Below are 17,467 nucleotides of genomic sequence, written 5' to 3' on the forward strand. Positions count from 1 at the left end.
AAAATTAAAAGTGTGATAAAATGGCCAACATCATTAGTATTTTCGCAAGTGTGTTTCATCGAATATTTTGATGGTGTGAAGTAAGGATGTGTGCTGTGGCTGCGTCAGCCTGTTTGAGTGTGATGTATTCATTTTGCAGTTGGCTGTTGCAGCCTGTATTGCAGAGCTTATGACCTGCTTTCACATGCAGCAGATTCTCCCATAAATTCTGATTCATATCCAGCAGCTGAATCCTGGGTCTTGCTGGATATTCTTTATTCGCTTTGTTTCGATTTTGTCGCCTTGAGCTGAATAAACTTCACGAAGCTGATGCCTGGCCGATCTGTGAGGTAATTTAGCGCTAATTAATTAGTGATGGTTGTAGAGTGCGCAGGAATTTCAGCCTGGCCTCATTTTTTTTTTGTTTTTGTTTGGTCCACTTTTTTTGTACAGTATTTTGCATCTGTACTTCAGTTGGTGATTACTAAATTCCTTCCCGCACGGACAGCAAGTCGAAGATATAGAAAGAATGCAAAAGTGAGAGTTTCAACAGTCTACGCGTGCTTTCGCTTCTAATTTTCCCACCCTTTGTTAATTGTTTCACCGTTTTGAGTGAGGCAGTTTTGCAGCGTTCAGCTGTTTCCACATTTTCACCTCAAGGCCCTATGTTTGGCTATTCAGACGAGCAGTAGGCTCATTGCCAAGTTAGCACAATGAAGAATGGCAGTATGCAGATTTGTCTTGTCTTCATTAATGGCAGCTGTAGAAAAAAAAATTGTTCAAGAGCTGATTACTGATTACTTAGTATAAGACCGTGGGAAAATCGTTGTCTGGTTAACGTATCCTACTGTGTTTGCCATAAGCCTTGCATCCAACATGGCTGACAAGGTTACCCTCCTCAGATGATCTCAATGCTGCTCTTTAAGTAGATTCTGCACTGAGGCTTTTTGTCGCTTTAGTATTTGAGATCCATTAGGTAGGAGCTGGTTGCCTTCTCCATTACAGTACACTGTTGAATAACTGCACGTCTTACTGATGCGAGCTGCCGGCGTGCACTCCACTCGCCTGTTTTGCATGTGTAATGCGACTGCGCTTAATGACTGTGAGTAATTATGCCAATCAAAGTTTGTCTGGCCTGTGATTTTTGAAAGTTAGCCAGTGCTGGGGTTAAGTTGGCACAGCAACTGTTGTTAGGGGAGCAGTGAGCCTCTCACAGCAGCAGCCAGCTGAATTGTAATAAGAGAGTTGGCATCATTCCAGATTCCACAGCATTCAGAGGTATGGTATATTGTGCAGGGGGAACTGGCTAATTAATCTTCCAGCAGGGAAGAGTGTAGCTTCAGACAATTACAAAGCAGAAAGAAAGATTAGAATAGAAACTGCCAGCTAAAGAAATGTTGACAATTTCTTATGATAAAGCTGGCATAAATAATGCGTTTGTGTTAATTTAATGCAGCCGTTCTGATGCTGTTCCATGCATTGACAAACTTTATTTTATTATTTTTATAGGCAGCAATCAAAAAGCAGGAAAAGAAAACATACTCTAAAAACACTCAATCCTTATTTAACCTGGCTTACATGATTAGATTGTTTTAGAACCCAGCACAGGATTGGGATACCACAACAATGTCTGGAGGTGTGGGCTTGGTAGAATGACTTGGTCTTCTATATAATCTAAGAAACTTTTTCTAAGAAATTCTTCATTAAATAGTGATTGTTAACACTGACAACTGAGATCAGTTTTCAGACGTGATTATAGACTTTGATAATTTCCCATGGCTAACGAAAATTAAACATAATTTTTAAGTCATTGTCAAAGAGATGATACCGCAGTGATGTGCTGTGAAAAAATACAACAGGCATTCTGAGAATACCTCATTTAATATTTATGTTATTTATTTAAAAGGCAGTGATTATCCATTCTGGTGGCATACAGTAATAAATTAGTATAGTAGGAGGGAACAAGCCTGAATAGGGGATTTGTTTTAACTATGTCAATCAGTGGAGCTCTGTTCAGTTATATGGGGCTCCTTTTCACATTCAGTTAAATGGACAGTCTTGTTCCATCATCTTGGTATGTAGAATTCGACAAACTAATTAGCTTGCTTCCAATGTGTAAATATGAAAGTATATCAGCCTGATCGAACCACATTTATTTTTAAAAGCACATTGGTCTTGCATGTTTTCAATAGTTTGTATGCCTGATATGGAGCCAATTGTTTACAATGTTGTCCTAATTAAGTTGTGTGTGCAGGAATACACATAAGTTTTATCCTGTAGTTTTTCAAAGAAGTATCATTTGTCATTGTTGACGCAAAGCCAACCTTTACAGGTCACAGATTTTCTGATTGCAAAGGGCACAGGGTTGCTAGCAACTTCCTTGAACTATAATTACAGTGAATAAAACTTAATTTGATCTTTCTCACTACTGGTTATGTTTAAACTTATGTAGCAAAAGAACCATGTTCTTTTGATTTAAATATTTTATGTTTGAGAAATGTCGTCTATTGAGTCCCTTTATCTTCAAAATTGATGTAATAGAATTCAATACTCAACATATGCCAGATTGAATATTTGCAAGGATAAAATTAGTGATTTCCACTCAATGTGTGTTTTGCAATCATGTGTTTATATATATAATTTATCAATCATATTTTAAGAGATAACATGTGAAAATAAAATGAATGAATGGTATAATAAATATAGTTTTCACTAAGTATGATTATTTATGGTAAGTAGAAAGTTCATTTAATGTAGGACATGTAATATAAGTTGGCCCTATTAAAGAAGAAATATTAAACTCCATTATACTGCTCAGGAAGTATGGTTATCCTCTTTTCTATTTGTTGCCTTGTTTGATGCGAATATTTTTAAAAGAAAAATTAATTAGCTCCACTGAAGACCAGCTATGATTCCTGTGACCTGACAGGTGCTGATTGTGAGGAGAAGCTGGCTGATGAAATGAGATGCGTTAATTAATAAGCATCACTGCAGAAAGCATTTACACAGTGCTGCCTTTGTACTCAGAAAAAGTGAATAGATTTGACTTTGAAAACATTTCCGTTTTGGTCTCTTAACTTCTGGGACTGCTATTACACATTCACAAAGAAAATTTCAAGACATGGTGAACAGTACACTTGAATGTTCTTTATGACTCCTGTGTTAACAAAACTGTGGAGAAACAAACAAGATCAAGGACTTTTCAGAGAAATTTTGCACCTCATTGTGTTTGCTTTCTTGATGGAACCAGGAGTTCAAGATCTAATTTAGGCGGCCAACTAGAAAACATATTCAATGACACTGTGGTTCAGGTGCTCTCGAGTCATCCCTGGCAGCTTCCTAAACAGTTCTTTCCTCCTTTTCACATTCTGATAAGGCTTCTTTTGACAGGAGTAAGAACCCCTTTATGAAACTGGCAAAAGCCTTGGCAAAGCTTTAGACATGCATCCCTCCCTCTTGACAGTATAATCATTGACTTACAAACTATGCTTAGCCAGGCCACAGAAAAGCAAGTATTTACTTGTGTCAGAATTGTAAATAGCCCATTTCTAGGAAAGTCAATAAAATTAGTCTTTTATTTTCCTTGCCTTGACCTTTTGTGTGAAAAACAGGGTAAGAGAATCAAATGTAGCAAAACACTGAAGTAGCTACTTAATCTTCAAGTTCTGTGTGTGGGAGTCTTTAAAGTTTAATTCTATAATTCTAACCTTTATATCTGAACTCAGCTGGTGAAAATTCAATGCAAATGTCAGTGTGGGTAAATCCTGTAACAGCATACCCTGAGGCATTTTGTATTTTATAGCAAATTTGAATTTTTTCTGGGCATTGATGCATTTATTTTGTGTCAGTGCCAATTAGGTGCCTTTTCCCAATTAATAATTCTATTGTAAATAAGCAGGCAATTTTAAAATTCAATTTATTTACTACAGATTATCAAATATAGCGATAAAGTTACAGAAGTCATTCCTTCCTGCTTCCTTCCTTAAGATCTTTCTTCGGCTTGATTTTATTTTGTATAAGCATAGAAGAATCTTCTATGGATTGAAGCAGAGTCTGTTTTCTCTGCACTTGCAACCGTAGCTTAATTAACCCCACTCCCAGCTCATCATTTGCTGAAGAGTATGTAAGATGCCCACTGAACCTCCTTTCACTCCAGATAATGAGGTTGATTTAATACAAGTTAATATGCTGTTCCAGATTCATTTGATTTTTCTTTTGTTCTTGGAATGTGTACAATGCTGAAAATTGCCCTTTTGATTGTGGTGGTGGTGGTCTTTCTTTTTGAACAATATCAGTCCATGTTACAATAATGCTCCAATGATGGTATCAAATCAAAACATTCCAGGTAATTAACTCGGTGTCACCAAAGGAATATTGATACATATCCAGTTGAGGCTGGTAAGTAAATTAGAGAGAAATGTGGAATTGTTAATATTATCACAAAATCATTGAATTTCTCACCACACAAGTCCAGGCAATAACCATTTCAAACAAGGGGGAGTCTAATCATTTCTTCTTGACATTCAAGACCATTACTATGCTGACCACATCCTGTGGTTGCTACTGACTAGAAACTGAACTGAACAGTCATAAACATACTGTGGCGACAAGAGTTTGTCAGAAGCTAGCAATTCTGCAATGAGTCACTCACTGCCTGACTTCCCAAAACCTATCCATCACATCCCAAGGCTCAAGTCATGTGTGTGCTGGAATGCTGTATTTTCCTGGACAAGTGTAGCTCTAATAACACATGATAAACTTGTCACCATTCAAGTCAAATTCAAAAAGTGTGGTGCTGGAAAAGCACAGCAGGTCAGCCAGCAGCTGAGGAGCAGGAGAGTTGATGCTTCAAGCATAAGCTCTTCATCAGCCATTCCTGATGAAGGGCTTAAACCCAAAACGTCGGCTCTCCTGTTTCTCGGATGCTGCCTAACCTGCTGTGCTTTTCGAGTGCCACACTTCTCGACTCTCCAGCATCTGCAGTCCTCACTTTCTACCATTCAAGTCAAGGCAGGCCATTTGACAAGCACATATCCATCATTCTAAACACTTACTCCCTCCACTGTGGCAACATCAAATACTGTATGCAAGGTTTATTCCAGCAATTCAACAAACCTCCTCCAACAATGCCTCCCTAATCTTTACAACTTAGGAAAACAAGAGCAGAGGATGCAGTGGAACACCACCAGCCATGAGTTTCCCTTGAAGCAACCCAACATCGTAACTTGGAACATTATGACAAATCCTTCACGTCACTGGCTCAAATCCTGGAATTCCCTTCTAGACAGCACTGTGAGTGTCCCAGTGCAAGCAGGAGTACAGTAATTGAAGAAGGCAGCTTACCACTTTGCAAGGACAATTAAGGATGGGCAACAAATGCTACATTATCTAGTGAAACATCTTTCATGGAAGGATAAAATAAAGTACTGATAGGTTAAGAAATGTTTGAACTTTTGTAGTTAGGACAATTCTGGTCCATTTTCCATATTGTTAAGTAAATGTTTGATTTATAGCTTTACTGGACCAGATTCGCAAAGAAAGATCTAGTTCTGGTGCCCAGGTCTTCAACATTGCAGCTATGATATTAGATTTTGGTCTGTAAAGGGAACGAAAGCTAAATAACGGTAAGCTTTACCTCCAGGTCCTTCTCAACATCTGTGACTCTGTTGATCATGCCATCTTTCTTCCTTGACCACTTCCGGTCATTCTTTACGCGGTTCAAAGTCCCACTTTGTTTAATAATTGTCCTCTAAAGTGCATCAGGACATTTTATTCAGTTCAAGGTGCTATATGAATATAAGCTGTTTTCATTGAGTGCATGCAGCCTTGGCAACTGGCCAATTAGCATCTCACACTCAGCACTTTGGCTGAAAAGGCATGCAAATATTTATACCTTATCTCTTGTCCCCACATGTTGAACTTTATAATGATTGATAAAGTGGACGATTGTAGAGGCTCCAGTTATTTAGCTGCTTGAATACAGCTATCCTTGACTAGTTGCACTAAGGCAGAATAACTTTGCTGTGAACCATTTGTTGGATGACAGTTTAGCTCTACTTGAGTCTGCAGTTTTTGTTAGTTAGTTGCAATTTGGTAGTTAGTACGCAGTTTTGTGGGTTTGACTATTTCAAATTGTGGTTTGTGGAATAGATCTTTCAATTTGGCATGAGCCTGCAAATATTGTGATGCAAGTTGCCTAGGTCTGAGTTTAATTGATGCCAATAAATCTATCCAGTTTTGCTGGCATTTTTTAACCTTCCAATTCGCCACAAACTGGTGAATCAAGCCACTTAAGTGAACATGAAGTATGCCATTTATGTTTACTATTTTCTTACTTTGCTTGACATTTAACACTGACAGGTTCTTCTTGAGCTCTTTGAGGTAAACTTAACACTAAATATTGTCACAGACATACACACAGTGTGGGTCCTGTGCTCCCTCATGTTGCTGTACATTTTACACATAACTAACTGACTATACTAACTCCATTACACAGATTGATAGAAGGCACAGTAATATGTTTAGCCAGACCGTCACATAGTGTGTTGTCACATCGCTGTCTTAAAGGAACAGTGCCTGTCAGGACTGCAATCTCTACCATAATTCAAGATGAAATATCAAGCTCATACAGTGGATTGAAGCCATGGACATGCCAGATGAGACGGCATGACCAAGTCCCTTATCTGAAAGACATTCAAGAACCAATTGGATTTTATGACAACGCAGCAGCTTTTAAGGTTATATTTTGGAACGATTCCACAAATTATTCAAATTATTGATGTTTTAAAAAATAATGAAATGATATACTCAAGTTAAAAAAGGCATCAGCGACATGATCCAATCCATAAGGCTGCCTTGTGATCCAACATTCTTACTGGGTCAAGCAGCTAAGGTGTTTCTATTATTATCTATTATTGTTATTAAATTAGGGAACATGTATATAATTTGTGACCTCATCCTATTGAAGAAGTCTGGGCACTCTACAAATTTGAGAAACCTTTTGCTGCCATTATTTTCAAAACACTTAAGCAAATCAAAAGTTAACTATTTTCTCCACTTGACAGCTAATACCTTTTCAAAGCAGAGAAAAATGGAAAGATGCATTTCTATTTGACAAAATACTGCAGCCATTCACATTCTATTTATTCTGCTAACACACATAATTCTTTATCAACTAATTGGATGCAGGCAGACAATGCTCTAGACTTTGTGTTGGATATAATGATGAGGCCAACAGAGATTGCTGATGTTATGATGTAAATTGAACAGCAACTTCTGGTAACTACACATGCACAGTTTGACTTGATTGTTGTACAAGACACCCTATTCTTCCAAAGGCTGCAAATAAGTAGGGGAATAGCATCACATTGAAAAATTCAACATCAATGTACAGAAACAGTGTGAAATTGCTGATGTTACATGATATATACCAACTAAACGTACACAACAAAACAAACTGGGTCTGGTAAGAGTATGTTTACTATGTGCTAGGTCTTGATGTCTGCCAAGTGCCATTCTAGAACTGAAAATTAACTTTGTGTAAAGTTGGATTCCTTCAAATTTTATTTATACTGTTATAAACCTTGAAAAGTATACCATTAAATAGAATAATTTTAATTTACATTTTCTTTGCTTCTTTTACCTCTATCTTAATCAAGTTCCTTTTCCCTATCTTTATTTTGCATTCTATACCTGATTTGACTTTGAATTAAATATCTTAACAACCATTCTGCCAATGAATAATTCTGATTGGTTAAGGTCTGGCAACATCTGTGGAGAGAACAACAGAGTTCATGTTTTGAGTCCAGTGACCCTTCATTGTAAGAGTTACATAACATCAGAGACATTAACTGTTCTTCTCTCCACAGATGCTGCCAGACCTGCTGAATTTCTCCAGCACTTTCTGTTTTTGTTTCAGATCCCTAGAATCTACTGTCTTTGTTTTATTGTACAGTTTCTTTTTACTTGTTCATGTGTCCAAGATATCTGTGGAAAACACTGAGCTTTACTGATGGTTGGTTGACAAGAATACCTGACACAAAAGCCAATGAAAAACCTATAGGCAAGTGCAAGTATAGCTGATGTCATGTGTTCATGATGACAAAAAGCAGTCCAACGTATACTATTCCATCATTTTGTACATCGTGAAAAGAGAAGTTTCCTTGTATTAGTATGTTGTATAAAATTAATCAAGATTTCTAGATTTGTAATCTGTTTGTTTCCCAATCTACATCCACATATAATTTTCTGTCTAAACCATCTCTTCCTACTTAACTAACATTTTAATGTGTACTTAATTATAATTTTAATGAGTACTTTTCAATGTAGTATCTCTCTTCGTTTGAGTATACATTCTAGTCTCCAAAGGTCATGCCCATATTTGTTTATTACTAGACTAGAACTTCCATGAATAAAATTCTTATCATCTTGTTTCAGTGGTACCATCTTATTCTGACACAGAATCAGATTTTCCTTTAGTGGTTAGGAGCCTGATATTGGGATCAAATACATTGCTGAGTCCACATGCTGCTGAGTTTAATTATCAGATACAATTTCCCTTGGAATGACTAATGTGTGATCACCATCCAGTTAAGGATTGTGGCCAGGTTTCCAATGTTGGTGACCCAATAGGAAGCATTTCAACACTTAGTTTTCAAGCTAGCAATGGAGGTACCATCTCAACACTTTGAATATGTTTCAGAAATAAAAATGGCAACAGTATCCATATAGGGGTGTCAGGCAATACTTAAAACTTTATGGATCACTGGTTCTGTAGTCTGCACTGAGTCGGCCTCATTTCAGTCATTGGGCGGCACGGTGTGGGCGGCACGGTGGCACGGTGGCACAGCGGTTAGCACTGCTGCCTCACAGCGCCAGAGACCCGGGTTCAATTCCCGACTATGTGCGGGTCAGGTGAATTGGCCATGCTAAATTGCCCATAGTGTTAGGTTAAAGGGGTAAATGTAGAGGTATGGGTGGGTTGCGCTTCGGCGGGTCGGTGTGGACTTGTTGGGCCGAAGGGCCTGTTTCCACACTGTAAGTAATCTAATCTAATCTAAAAAAAGAGAAAGGGACCCAGTTACCTAACAGGAAAATTCCCACCTGGTGCAGGAAAGGGGCCAATTTGCTTGCCCATTGCTTGTGGCTGGAAAGATGTTTTGCAGCAGACCCACCATCCTGCAAACCATTTCTGAAAATATAATATACGTTGTTGTAAATTCAAAGCACACAAAGAAAGTGCTTCAACATGCTGCCTGAATTTTCTTCTCCATTAACTGAGTAAATCATGAGATAGTGCAAAATGTTTATTGATTCAGTATTATTTGTTGATGTACAAAGAATGCTGGATGTTACTTAAAAATGAAGGCCACAGTTGATGAAAAAAAGAGCTACCCTCATAGTATTAATATGACACATCCACTTTATTCATGATGCATGAATCACTATTGTAGTGGTTTCATAGAAATCAGTGGGTTTTTTTTAGATATTAGAATCTAAAATGGTACCAAATGCATTCAACCAAAGAATATGATCAATGGGATCATGTTTAAATTAACTAGTTCCAGGGATTACAATAAGCATTCGTTTGTAATGTTCAAATTCAGATTCCTATGTGAAAAAACATCTGATTTATCACTAATGTGTAAAACGCTGGATTTCTTTCACAATCATTTGTACATGTTTAGTAAAATTACTGGAAAGGTTTCCATTCTAAAATTATGTACGTAATCTATGAAACCAAAATTGATACCACAGATACTCGTACAATCTATCTCGAAGCAGTGACTCATGCATCCTTGCCAGTTTGAAAATCAGTAGGAATTTTTTGAAAGGACAGATGACGGGGGTGGATAAATTGCAAGATAAAATATTAATCTATATGTCGGTGTGTGTTCTGTCAGTTTTATTTTAATGTAATGTCATTCTCCTAGGTGAGTGAGATAAGGTCTAAAGTCACAGTTGATAACTCGAGTATAATTCCCAAATTATGCAGAAGAGACAGATAATGAGAAGACTCCAAGTACATGTTTGACAGTTGAAAAATGATATTCAGAAATTTGCACTTTCCTGTGGGGGACGGAATATCATCATGTAACTCACAGAAACATTTTCAGTGTTTGGTTGGATGTTGTATCCTTCATAATTTGGCAATGCACTGCAATACTAATGTTGTCCTGGTGGATGACAACAACAGTAAATGCAAGTTGGAAAAGCAAGGGAATGTGGAGATTCTGGTTATGTAACCTCTGTAGATGTGTAGCAAACTGCTAGAATGGTACGATATCCTATGATTTACTTATTTTGTCATCCGAGCAGCAGTTCATAGTATTGGTCAATCTGGATGCATTACAGTGGGGTCAGCTTGCTCCATTTTCCAGACCCGGGTCAGAAGGCTTTGGGTTCCAGTCCCATTCTTGGACCTAAGCACTTAACCTAAACTGGAATTTTAGCAGAATACCAAGGGAAAGCTGCATTTTCAGTTGTGCTGTCTTTCAGATGCTATACTCCATTTGCACCCATGCCTGCCAAATGAAAAAAAATGCAAGAACTGCAGATGCTGTAAATCAGAAACAAAACCAGAAATTGCTGGAACAGTTCAGCAGACCTCGCAGGATCTGTGAAGAGAAATCAAAATGTTGGTTTATCTGCAGAAGTTCGGATGGGGGAACAGTTATTGGTAGAGCCCAAGCAGAGAGAAGAACAGTTGGACAAGCAAAGGAGTAGATAACAATCTGGCTTGGAGGGTGAATAGCTGTTAACGGAGACTGTTAGTGGTGAGCAATCTGTCCAATTTTTTCTCTCTCTTTGGGCTCTACCCATACCTACTCCTTACCTCCTCCCCTGCCCTATCTTCTGCATATAAACCAACACTTTCCTAGCTACCATCAGTTTTGAGGAAAGGTCACCAGACCCAAAATGTTAATTTTGATTTCTCTTCACAGATCCTGCCAGACCTGCTGAGCTGTTCCAGCAACTTCTGTTTTTGTTTCTGCCTCATGAAGATCTGTGGGTACAATTTAAAGAAGAGAAGGGAATTTTCATGGCAACATTACATACCCCTCTAGAGGTGCAAAGAACTGAGTAATTGATCCTTCACCTTACTGGCTGCGCGTGAGTTTAAAACTTACTTACCCAGCAGTGGCTGTACTTCAAAAGAAATCTATATTGGCCATGTGAATTGGAAGAGGTTTTCCGGGACTACACCAAAACTAGCGTGACTGAGTTCAGGAAGACCAAGTCTACGTATAGCCTAACGAGTAGTTATTAAAGGAGCTTCTACATGCCATGACCAAAAAGGTAAAGACAAAATGCTGCCAAATTAAAGATATGTGGACACTGCTAAATATTGATTGACCCATCCACCTTTCTGATAACTGCTACATTCCTTCACCCTGTTACCCACTCCCTTCAAGGTCTCCACCCTCCAGTATTTTCCCAACCATATTAACTCCTCTTCCTATTGCCCTCTTCTCCCAATCACCCACATGCTTTGTTGTAAGACCAAACTGAATTAAATGTAATATCTCCAAGTTTTTAGATGGCACAAGGTAAGGTAGGACAGTGAGCTGTGAGGAGAATGCAGAGATGCTTTAGTGTGATTTGGATAAGTTGATTGAGTGGGTAAATGCAGATGCAGTATAATATAGATAAATGTGAGATTATCCACTTTGCTAGCAAAAATAGGAACACAGATTATTGTCTGAATGGGAAAAGGGGAGGTGCAACAAGATCTGGGTGTCCTTCTACAGCAGCCACTGAGAGTAGTCATGAAGGTGCAGCAAGCGGTGAAGAAGGTAAATGGTATGTTGGATTTCAAAATAAGAGGATTCAAGTACAGGAACAGCAATGCCTTGCTGTAATTGTATAGGGCAATGGTAAGTCAACACAGAAAATAGTATGTGCAGTTTTGGTCTCCTTATTTGAGGAAGGACCTTTTGGTTATGGAGGTGCAACAAAGGTTCACCAGACAGATTCCTGAGATGGCAGGGCTGACATACGAAGAGAGACTAGAATGGTTAGGATGACATTCACTCGAGTTTAGAAGAATGTGGGGAGATCTCATAGTAACCTATAAAATTCAGGACTAAATAGGGTAATGCAGGAAAAATGTTCCTGCTAACTAGTGAGTCCAGAACCACTAATCTAAGGATATGAGGTAGGCCTGAGATGAGGAAATATTACTTCACCCAGAGAGTGGTATGCCTGTGGAACCTTCTGTCACTGAAAGTGGTGAAGCTAAACATTGAATGTTTTCAAGAAGGAGTTATATATTGTTCTTATGGTAAAAAGTATGGGGCAAAAGTGGGAATAAGACATTGAGTTGAATCATCAGTCATGATAATATTGAATAGTGAAGCAGTCTCAAAGGGCCATACAGCATACTCCTGCTCCTAATTGCTACATTTACAGGTGCTTTGTTTCAATCCCTTGTCCAGCATCTCTCGAGTTTGTTAGTTGTGGTTTATTGAAGCAAAGGGATGAGTTAGTCACTGGATTGTCATTGTGTACTTGGATTAATGAGCATGCTGGGGACCTCAACACTTGTTCTTCTCTGAGATAAGTTATGCATAGGAAATAGACTCTCTCTCACCCACACAAATGCCTATTCACACTGAGAATGAAAATGTAACAAACTAGGGAAAAAAATTGTAATTAATACAAAACCCTCTGTCGGTCCCCTTGGGTGGGGTCTCACATTGACTAGAGATTATCTGGTTTTATAAAAGAAGCTGTTGGCCTCGTTATCTAAATACAAACAGTTCTTTCTTAAAAATGTATGATTTAATGACATATCTGTCTATATATAATATACTGTGGTTAGACTAATCCATAAAATAGGGGGAAAGGGCTTGAAAAAACTCAAAGATTTTTCTCTGGCAAGAAACACATTTAAGTAAGGAGGCATGTGACAAATTAAAACTTAATAGAATCAGTCAAGTGTTTTATTCTTTTTATAAATCCAGCAGTGGGTGAATGGCAACTATCTTTGATAATAATCTGCTCTTATCTTTTAACAAATTACTAACCCATGTTCAGCTGCCTATTAGATTCATTGCAAAGCTAATAACATTACTGATTGCTTGCAAACCCGAAACTACATATCACACATCTGCCAGAATAATATTTTCATTTAAATTATCCACTCCAAATGAAAAAATAGAAAATATATATTTAGAAGATTTTTAATTCCCAGTGAACATGCAACTGGATAGACTGGAAAATTAACTTGACACTATCTGCAAAGCTAGTGATTCAGATTTGAAAACATTAATGTGTCCAATATTGTTAGTTGTACCTATTTCTTTATACTGTAAAAAAAGACAATGCTAGTTTACTTTGCGCATACACATTTTCTTCAGTAATAACAAACCAGAACACTAAGCTGTCTTGTTCTCCACCCTATGATATTGATCATTTCTGGTAGAAATTCATGAGAACAGCTCTAGAATTGCATGAAATGGAAATTCAAAGTTCCTGATCTTTAATTCCTCTTTGTGAAACAAATGAATCATCAGTATTTTGTTTTGAGAAGGTGAAGAACATGCTCATAGCCACTACACTGCTGTTAAACACTGTTGGTATGTGACTGTTGTTCATTGCAGAACATCTGTTGACATTTCATGTTGGATGATACAAGAATGCAACAAAAATTGAAACACCGATGTGACTTTCTAAAGGTTTAAAGGACTTGATTAAAATTAATCACACTTTCCATTCTCATTAGGAACCTCTTCCATACTTGAGAATTCTCACAGATGCAACTTCAGAGTCCCTTTAACAATTGATGCCTTTCAAAAGGTTCTTGAGGGTAATGAGAAGGCACCTTTTGTTGAGCAACTTTTAAAAAAAGACATTCCTATTCAGAGCTCAACTGCCCCAGGCCCAGAAAATTTGCAATTCATAAAAAAATTTGGCCTGTCTCAGCTTGTTTGAAGTTACAAATGTGTGAGAACACCTTTATTTCTGTTTGCTGTCTCACCTGACCTGAAAGTCTCCGAACAGCTTCATTAATTCATGTGAAGGATAGGGATCCCCTCAGTCCTTGCTTATACAGATGTATATATATTCTCATTAAATGTTGACTTTAAGCATTTGCAAAGATGTTACCAACTAGTCTTAAGGGAATATGTCCTGCATTGATTAAATCTGATCAAATAGGATTTATATTTTTCAAAATGATGTGTGAATTTATCAAGAAATTCAGCATGGTGAGATTGATGGATTAAGAGCTTTGGTGGTCTCCTTAGATACTGAAATATCTTTTGACCTTGTGCAATGTGAGGTCCTGTTTGCCATGCTGGATGGATTAAGCCAGGAAGACAAATTGCAGAATGTTTACAGAATCAGAGGTCTAAGATATGAACAAATTATTCAAAGCTCTTTGAATGCTCAGGGCTAATCTCTATCTGTAAATACGAGGGGGGAAATTGGTATGTGTTGAGTCCAGTTTTATGTTTTAATAATGGCACAAAGCTTACCAGTGTGGCACTGGGAAAGACAGCACTCAATCTGTATAGGTGTTGGTCCCAAAGCAAACGTGTAAGGGTCACTTTGCCACTCATATCTTGATTTGTCAACTGTTTTTAGGAAGTTAAGCAAGCTTAAGTTCTCAGAACTTATTATACACCTTCCAATTAAATGAAAAGTTATTATTTATAAAAGAAACAAAATTTTGAAGATGTTTGAAATCTGATATTAAAAACACAAAATGCTGGAAAACACTCAGTTGGTTGGGTAGCATCTTTCGAGACAATCTGAATTAAAGTCAAGTCAAGATCTTTTTGTCAAAATAGAGCACAGCTGTCTCATTACTTTAAAGAGAATTACGTCAGGATGAAATGATTTACCTAAGGATATGAAGTGGAAGATATAATGCTCTTTAATCATAACAAGAAAATATAGGTCCAAGTTTATTGTCATCTAAATAGCTAATGAGAATACCTTAAATATGCTGGGTAAAAGTATTCAAAATGTAGACATGGATTTGAAAAATTGACAACGGTTGATAAAATAATGTTATGAAAATAATAATTTTACTCTTCATGTTATTTACCTGAGGATGCCAGTAAAAGTACTGCAATTCCTGACATTCACTCATCTTTAAATCATAGAGTCATAGAGAGGTACAGCATGGAAACAGACCCTTCGGTCCAACTTATCCATGCTGACCAGATATCCCAACCTAATCTAGTCCAACTGGCCAGCACCCAGTCTAAATCTTTCCTATTCATATTACCATCCAGAATCCTTTTAAATGTTGCAATTATACCAGCCTCCACCTCTTCCTCAGGCAACTCATTCCAGACACGCACCACCCTCTGTGTGAAAACGTCGTCCCTTAGGTCTCTTTTATATCTTTCCCACTTACCCTAAACCTATGCCTTCCAGTTCTGGACTCCCCCACTCCAGGGAAAAGGCCTTGTCTATTTATCCTATCCATGCCCCTCATAATTTTGTAAACCTCTATAAGGTCATCCCTCAGCCTCTGATGCTCCAGGGAAAACAGCCTCAGCCTATTCAACCTCTCCCGATAGCTCAAATACTCCAACCCTGGCAACATCCTTGTAAATCTTTTCTGAATCCTTTCAAGTTTCACAACATCCTTCCAATAGGAAGGAGACCAGAATTGCATACAATATTCCAAACGTGGCCTAACCAACATCCTGCACAGATGCAACATGACCTCCCAACTCCTGTACTCAATACCCTGACCAATAAGCGAAAGCATACCAAATGCCTTCTTCTCTCCTATCTACCTGCAACTCTACTTTTAATGAGCTATGAACCTGCACTCCAAGGTCTCTTTACTCAGCAACACTCCCTAGGACCTTACCATTAAGTGTATAATTCCTGTTAAGATTTGCTTTCCCAAAATGCATCTCCTCACATTTATCTGAAGTAAACTCCATCTGCCACTCCTCAGCCTGTTGACCCATCTGATCAAGATCCCGTTGTAATCTAAGGTAACCTTCTTCGCTGTCCACTGCACCTCCAATTTGGTGTCATCTGCAAACTTATTAACTATACCTCCTATGTTCACATCCAATCATTTATACAAATGACGAAAAGTAATGGATCAAGCACCAATCCTGTGGCACTCCACCGGTCACAGGCCTCCAGTCTGAAAAATAACCCTCCACCACCACCCTCTGTCTTCTGTCTTCAAGCCAGTTCTGTATCCAAATAGCTAGTTCTCCCTGTATTACATAATATCCTGTAAACATGCTAACCAGTCTCCCATGGGAAACCTTTTCAAATGCCTTACTGAAGTCCATATCAATCACATCTACCACTCTGCCCTCATCAATCCTCTTTGTTACTTCTTCAAAAAACTCAATCAAGTTTGTGAGACATGATTTCCCATGCACAAAGCCATGTTGACTATTCCTAATAAGTCCTTGCCTTTCCAAATACAGATACATCCTGTCCCTCAGGATTCCCTCCAACAACTTGCCCACCACCGATGTCAAGCTCACTGATAGATAGTTCTCTTGTTTGTCCTTACCATCTTTCTTAAATAGTGGTACCACGTTAGCCAACCTCCAATATTCCTGCACCTCTCCTATGACTATCAATGATACAAATATCCCAGCAAGGAGCCCAGCAATCACTTCCTTAGCTTCCCACTGAGTTCTTGTGTATACCTGATCAGGTCCTGGGGATTTATCCACCTTTATGTACTTCAAGATATCCAGCTGTAATATGGACATTTTTCAAGATGTCACCATCTATTTCCCTACATTCTATATCTTCCATATCCTTCTCCACAGTAAACACTGATGCAAAATACTCATTTAGTATCTCCCCCATCTCCTGCGGCTCCACATAAAGGGCGCCTTTATGATCTTTGAGGGGCCCTATTCTCTCACTAGTTACCTTTTTGTCCTTAATGTATTTGTAAAAAACTTTTGAATTCTCCTTAAGCCTATTTGCCAAAGCTATCACATGTCCCCTTTTTCCCCTCCTTATTTCCGTCTTAAGTATACTCCTACTGCCTTTCTACTTTCTAAGGATTCACTTGATGTATCCCATCTATACCTGACATAGGCTTCCTTCTTTTTCTTAACCAAGCCCTCAATTTTTCTAGTCAGCCAGCATTCCCTACACCTACCTTACTTTCCTTTCACCCTAACAGGAATAAACTGTCTCTGGGCTTTCGTTATTCCATTTCTGAAAGCTTCCCATTTTCCAGTCATCCGATTACCTGTGAACCTCTGCCCCCAATCAGCTTTTGAATGTTCTTGCCTCATACTGTCAAAATTAGCTTTCTCCAATTTAGATATTCAACTTTTAGATCTGGTCTATCCTTTTCCATCACTATTTTAAAACTAATAGAATTATGCTGGCCCCAAAGTGCTCCCCCGTTGACACCTCAGTCACCTGCCCTGCCTTATTTCCCAAGAATAGGTCAAGTTTTGCAAGTCAACCATCATGTGAAAATGCTGTAAGAAATTGTATTTACTAAAACATTCCTCAGTTGAGGTAG

At 38.2% G+C, this 17,467-nt stretch overlaps 1 long non-coding RNA gene across 2 annotated transcripts in view; it reads left to right on the plus strand.

Moving 5' to 3' along the window:
• The first annotated feature begins 134 nt into the window (after positions 1-134).
• The window catches only part of LOC122562103, a 354,404-nt gene continuing 337,071 nt past the window's right edge, over positions 135-17,467 (plus strand). Inside the window, exons 1-2 of one of the 2 annotated variants that reach the window (XR_006315215.1) lie at positions 135-329; positions 10,923-11,277. This is a non-coding gene — a long non-coding RNA (uncharacterized LOC122562103). The remainder of the gene's footprint in view (positions 330-10,922; positions 11,278-17,467) is intronic. The other variant, XR_006315216.1, reaches the window with a different exon arrangement.

Source organism: Chiloscyllium plagiosum, chromosome 24, assembly GCF_004010195.1.
Source record: "Chiloscyllium plagiosum isolate BGI_BamShark_2017 chromosome 24, ASM401019v2, whole genome shotgun sequence".
NCBI classification, from domain to species: domain Eukaryota; kingdom Metazoa; phylum Chordata; class Chondrichthyes; order Orectolobiformes; family Hemiscylliidae; genus Chiloscyllium; species Chiloscyllium plagiosum.